Source organism: Zingiber officinale, chromosome 4A, assembly GCF_018446385.1.
Source record: "Zingiber officinale cultivar Zhangliang chromosome 4A, Zo_v1.1, whole genome shotgun sequence".
Lineage (NCBI taxonomy): Eukaryota > Viridiplantae > Streptophyta > Magnoliopsida > Zingiberales > Zingiberaceae > Zingiber > Zingiber officinale.
Genome location: NC_055992.1, coordinates 38,857,692 through 38,864,723, shown reverse-complemented (window position 1 = coordinate 38,864,723; position 7,032 = coordinate 38,857,692).

Below are 7,032 nucleotides of genomic sequence, written 5' to 3'. Positions count from 1 at the left end.
AGCCGGAGCAGTCGGAAGCCCAATCAGAAGCGCAGAAGCTCGTATAAGTGATGGATATGATGGCTTGGGCGATCACTCCTTTTATTGAACATGGAAGGCGCCTTCTAAAGCGTTGAAGGCACCTCCAATGTGGTAAATCTGATCCCGAATAGCCCGATTCTTATCAGCGATGAAGTCTAAATTTTATTCAATAGAAGGCACCTTCCATAACCTTGAAGGCTCCTTCCATGAATAGTGAGAAGGTGCCTTCCACTTCTTGAAGGCGCCTCAAGCATTGTTCACCTGAGGCCTTTTGTGCTCCTTTTGCCCTGCAAAAAGTGTTAGTCTAATAACCTACAAGATAAATATTAGCATAATAATAATGAGTAGTAATTAGACCCTGTCTCCCTAAGACCAGGATCTAGTCAAGGTCTCAGTGTAGGGATGCAAAATGGACTTAAACTGGACCGATGCCTACTATCCCTCAACCAGGATGCGTCCTCACCGAGTCACTCTCCTCCAGTGACTTACCTTCACTTACTAACTTGCAGTTGGTTGACTATCCTCTTGACCCACCAGGTTTTCATGCCAGTTATCAGGTTCGTAGACCTAACTGGACTTCTACCAACTGTCAAGCTCCACAGACCCAGTTGAACTTTCTACCAGATATCAAGTTAGCCTTTTAACATATCTAGACTTTGCACCATTTATCGGATCCCACGGACCTAGTTGTATTTCAGCCTGGTGTCAGGTCCTTCAAACCTGTCAACTCCTACACACTTGGTAATCAATTAGATCACAAAAAATACCTAACTTAACTCACTTATCGTTCATCAAAATCTGAGTTAGACTGTTAGTGTAAACTGCATCAATAATCTCTCCCTATTTGATGAAATGACAATCTGAGTTAAAGTTAGGAAAAGATATACAAAATTTGAGTTAGTAATAACATTATTCAAGAGAAAAGAAGTTTGAGTAAGATCAATTGTTGTTTAATTCTCTTCATCGTTTTTAGAGTTAAGATTCTTTTAGTCTTTTTCTTACTTAACCCTCCCCTCCCCCTTTGACATTCTTCAAAATAAATATAGATAATGATAGCAGCTAATGAAAGTTGTAATGAAACTTTTGGAAGTACAACATCGTCAAATTAATTACAAAAAAAAATCTACAGGTTTATTAGAGGGAGGTTATATAAACATTTCTAATGAAAATTTCAAACCATTCATAGGGTTTCAACATTTTGAAAATATAGGATCGGAAAGATGCTAGGGGGGGGGGGGGGATAGCGTTCATCGAAAAAATCAAGAGTGAATTAAAAACAAGTACACAGCGGAAGAAAAGAAACTAATGCTAACAAACCAAGTTTTACTTGGTTCGGAGCTTTCGATAACTCCTACTCCAAGGCCCGCACTCGTCGAGTGCTTTTGTTGGGCAATCACTATCAGTTCATAAAAAATGTTATAAAAGTTGAGTACAAGAACTGGAAATAATAAAGTTATTGACAAATAGAAAGGAAACAAAATACAATCTCTTGTGTTGGTGCAATTTGCACTAACGGTCTAACTCAGATTTTGATGAATGACAAGTAAGTTAAGTTAGGTTCTGTTGTGATCTAACCACTTGATTAAGTGTACAGTACGGAGTCTAGATAGGTTGACGGAATGACCGAATATCTGGCAGAAAATCTAGCTAGGTCAATAGGCCGATCGGATAGCTGGTACAAAGTATAGATAGGTCGATGGGTTGACCGGATATCTGGTGAGAAGTCCAACTAGGTCAACGGGCTGACCAGATAGTTGGGATGAAGTCCAGACAGGTCGATGGGCTGATCGGATGTCTGGCAAATTGAAATTGGTAAGTTAAGGTAAGTCACTAGAGGAGAATGACTAAGTGAGGACGCGTCCCGGTTGAGAGGACATTAGACGTCGATCCATTTTAGGTCCATTTGGAATCCCTAAACTGAGACTTTGACTAGTTCCTAGCCCTGAGAGGATAGGAACTAATCACTACTCTTTATTATTAATTATTATTGTCCTAATACTTGTGTTGCAGGTTATTTGGACTAACGTTATTTTGCAGAAAAAAGAAGCAAAATTACCTTCGAATTAATAGTGTCCAAAGGCACCTTCAAGCAGTGAAGGCGCCTTCGTACTGTTCATAGAAGGCGTCTTCCATAGCCGGCGTCTTCCATAGGATAAATTTTTGATTTCACCACAGATGAGTGTCGGATTGTTTGGGATCAAGTTTCACAGGTTGGAGGCTCCTTCCATGCCTATGGAAGGCACCTTCCATGCCTTATATAAGTGGGTCTCGAGAAGGCTTCAAAATAGAACAAATATACGAATTACTACCCATTCGATTGGGCTTTCGACTATTTCTGCTTCCTACTACTACTCTAGAAAGTATGTTTGCCTTCGAGCTATGCTTCTGGGGCATCTGATCATCTCCGATAGACCAACAGGAACACACCGAACTCTCCAATTTATTGGTAACCTATTATTAGTGTTATAATTTTTAATTCTACTACTTTAAAAGGGAAGTGTAGGCTGTTACATTTGTTGATACAGTTTGACCTGACTGTTGTTTTGATGTTGACACTGATTTAAGTTTGTATCAGATGTTAATTAAACTCAGACTGATTAATGATCAAGGTTGATCATGTGGAGAGGAAAAGTCCAAGTACGGATACTTGGCACGCAAAGTCGGAGAGGGCTCGGTAGCTCGTTCTCTTGACCGGACGAAGTCGGAGAGGGCTCGGCAGCTCGTTCTCTGGACTAGGTCAGAGAGGGCTTGGTAGCTCGGTCTCTGGACCGGACGTGGAAGTCGGAGAGGGCTCGGCAGCTCGTTCTCCGGACTAGGTCAGAGAGGTCTCGGTAGCTCGTTCTCTAGACTAGGAAGACGTTAGGGTTTAGGGCTGGGAAGCTCTAAAACTAACACGAAGACATTGGATCGGTCTGTTGACCGATCCAGTGATACTTTGGTTGACTGGATCGGTCGACAGACCGATCCAGTGATACTCGAGTGATCTGATCGGTCTACAGACCGATCAGAAGGAAGCGATGATTTCTAGAAAACTATAGGAGATCGATCTGTGGACCGATCCACCTATAGGCTGATCGGTCCGGAAGGCTATGGATCGGTCTGATGACCGATCCCAAACGATGTCGTTTGTCTTCTGCTGTTTCTCTGCGATTTCTGATTCACTGATCAAATCATCTGCTGTGAGATTTTTTAAGTTACAGGTTGCAGGTGTCGTGCCAATGGTTAATTTCAAATTAAGCTCCATCAGAAGAATAAGACCAAGTGATCTTTCCACTGTGTTTCGCTGCAAATGGTGCATTTGGAGCATCAACGTTCACTAGCTGCGATCAGTGGCTACAGCTTGACTCTTGCTTATTGGTTCGAGCTCAGAGACACCAGAGAAGACCATGGATGGTATTGGTGTGAGTTCAGAGAACCAGATGAGGAGAAAGAGTGATTGGCGACGCCTGAGTTGGTCGCAGTGATTCGATACAAGTGACAGTGATTCGGCTCTGGCTGAAGACAGTGAGAAAGAAGCAGAATAAGAAGAAGAAGGCAGAAGAGAGTTTGAGAAGATTTTTGAAACTCTCTGTCGACCAAAGCAAGTGTGCTGTGTTGTTGAGCTCTTGGCTGTGGAATCCTTCTGTCTTTGCATTTTGCTTCGTGGCTGTAAGTTTCATTTGTTCATTCTTTTAGCCACAAAACTCTATAAGTCTTGTGCTTCGTTTCAAATCATTTCTGTGACTTTGTGGAGAGGTTACTCCACCGAGAAGGAGAGATACTTAGCCGAATTTTGTCCGGGGTGTGATCTACCGAAAGATCAAGGGATCGTCCACCTTACGGACACGCCGAGGAGTAGGGGCAAGTTATCCCCGAACCTCGTACATCGTTTTGTTAGTGATGGTTTGTTTCTTTTCCTTGCATCAGTTTTCATTTTACTTATTTCCGCTGTGCTAACAAACTCTTGCAAGAAAATTCTTTAAGTTTTAAAGGAGTCTATTCACATCCCCCTCTCTAGCCATCCGAAGGTCCTAACTGTTGGAGCAATCCCAATGGTCCGCGGGACCATGTGTTTTGGTGTTTGGGCAAAGGGTTTAAGTTAGGTTCACCCTATTATTTGATATGTGTACTTGAGTTGTGCAGGTCTGCAGGTGACACATGTGACTCAGGTTGACGGCTTCGGGTCCGGTGAAGGATGGAGCATCCATGGGACCGTGGACAAGGCAGCGAGGACAAGGGCCGAGGGAAGCGACTTCGAGGCATACGCGAAGGATGGCATTGGGGACGAGCCGCGGGCTTGGATGCATCCGAGGGACGAGAGCCAAAGGAAGTAGGCTTGAAGGCAAGAGGTCAAAGCTGCAAAGAAGCGTCAAATGAGTCATGAGGGTGAGAGTGCATGAGAGATTGTACTCGGGATAAAAATCCTAGTTTTAGGATTTTACCAGTCGACTGGTACTGGGATCAGTCGAGCATCGTAGCAGTCGACTGGTGATGGATCAGTCGACTGATGCACTGTAGCATAGCCGTTGAGAGAGCCGTTGGGCTGGCACCAGTCGACTGGTGCAAGGACCAGTCGACTGGTAACGGGCAAATCAGAACGGGCAAATCAGGTTCTGATTTGTTCCAAGCTCTATAAGAAGGAGCTTGGTATGGCCGGCCAAGGCGACGAAATTAGACTTGGTTAAAGCCTAATTAGTAGTCACCAAAGTGCTCAAGGTTCTCTTGTGTCCAAGTGTTCTTGGTTGGAGTTGTGGTGAGGTTTCTCCACCCACAAGGAGGTTGAGCTAGCCGGAGTTTGCCGGGGACTAATCCACCGACGGATTGAGGGATCGTCCACCTTACGGACACGCCGTGGAGTAGGAGCAAGTTATCTCTGAACCACGTAAACGAACGTGTTAGCGGTTTGCTCTCTTGTTCTTGTATTTGTATTTAGCTTTCATATTTGTGTTGTATTATTTGTATTCCGCTGCGCAACTAACAAATACGTAGAAAGCGATCAATTTGGGGGCGCCGTCCATTCAACCCCCCTTCTAGCCGGCCGCAAGATCCTCCAACAAGTGGTATCAGAGTGAGGTCGCTCTCCGTCGGACTAACCGCCGAGGAAGCAAAGATGACCGGCTTGATAAATCCGCCAAAGTTCGAAGGAGGAAGCTTATGGGACATCACCTTTTGGATGGTGAAGATGAAGAACTTCTTCGAAACGGATTGGGACACAATGATGGTGGTAGAAGAGCCATTTCAAATCCCTAAAGACAAGAATGGGAAGAAGCTCCGACCACGACATTGGACGGAGGAGCAAACGACACGATCGGAGGCAAATTCAAAGGTAATATCAATATTGATTGAAATTTTGCCTTCTAACGTGATAAGTCGTGTAGGTGAATACAAGAATGCTCACGAGTTGTGGAGCAAGGTAAAGAAAGTTCTAGGAGAAGAACTTTTGCCTACACATGAGGAGATAGAGCCCAAGTAGATGGGCTTAGTAGCTCAAGAAGAGGAGGAGGAGCAACCGGAAGTTGAGTCATGCTCAACATCCGAGGAGGAGAAGCAAGATGAGGCATCATCTACATCCTCAAAGGTTGAATATGAATCCAAGACAAGTGAAGAGGATGAAGAAGAAATCTTGGAGGAGGTCAACCTAGTGAGCACCTCCACCGAAGCAATGTCAAACGATCACATAGTATGCTTCGGTTGCAATGAGAATGGACACTACAAGAGTAGGTGTCCATTGGGTAAGAAGAAGGTAACTCCTAAACCCAATCAAGTTATTTTGAATACTAACATGGGTTGTAGGAATAAAGAAGCCCAAAAGAAGGAGAAGAAATGGCACATAGTGTGCTTCACGTGTGGTGAGTGGGGTCATTACCACACCAAATGCCCAAAGAAGAAAGAAATCAAGAAGTTGGCACATTTGAAGAAATGGGAGAAGAAGAGAAGCAAGAGTCAAGGGGGAGCTTCAAGGGTAAGGGAGGTATACCCTAACTTGAAGGTTAATTCAAATTTAAACTCCTCCATTCATGCTAGGAAAAATAATGTTAATCATTATATGTCCATGCAAAATTTTGGTTTTAGATATCATGATAGGAGTAGGGTAAATGTGAATCATAACCCTAGGAAATCTATACATGATAAATTTAGAAATGGTAGACCTAAGGAGACCCAAGGCATTAATCCCAAGAAGGGGAGACATATGCCTAGAAAGAGTAGGTCTAGGAATGTCCAGGGTGGACATGTTGACTCTAGGGTTAGGAACCTAGAAAGGGAGAATCAAGCTTTGAAGGCAAAGCTTGATGGTTTAGAGAAATTCCTTAAGAGATTCACTATTGGATCTAAGGGATTAAGTATGGTGTTGGGTAGCCAAAAACCCAACAATGATAGATCGGGTTTGGGATACCGATCTAATCCCTCCAAGGCCAAAAGGAGACCATGTGCTAGGGTGGCACATGATAAGGGCAAGGTAGAGTCATCTATAGCCAATGAGAAGAAATATGCTAGGGTTGCATATGATTATGGCAAGGATGATGTGTCCAAGGTGCACCACTGTGGTTTAGCCATAATGGAGAAAGCATCTAAGAAGATGGCTAAGGTTAAGAGCTCTAGGGGGAGCTCAAAGAGTCAAATTGGGACCCATGGCCAATGGATCTCAGGTGGGTACTACTTGGGAGTCTAGAGAAGCCATGGAGTGTGCCAAATGGTTTGAAGACAGACTTGAGTCTCAAACCTAGGGATTTGGCACACATAGTTTGTGTTTCATGCAAGAAATATGACATTGGGGTCATTTTGCATGATAATTGGTTTTGGATGTATAGATGCCATATAAAGCAATGCTAGGGATGCATTGTGGGTTGGTATGAGCAAATACATCAAGAGGAAGCCCAAACTAGGACTTTAGGTCAAGGTTCAATTGAACCATTTAGCTAGTTTTGGATTTTTATTTCAATCTTGGGATTGGTGACAGATATATTTTTTAGTATATTTTTCCCAAGTAGACAAGGGTACAATAGACCTCTCCACAAAATTTGAGAATTTTTG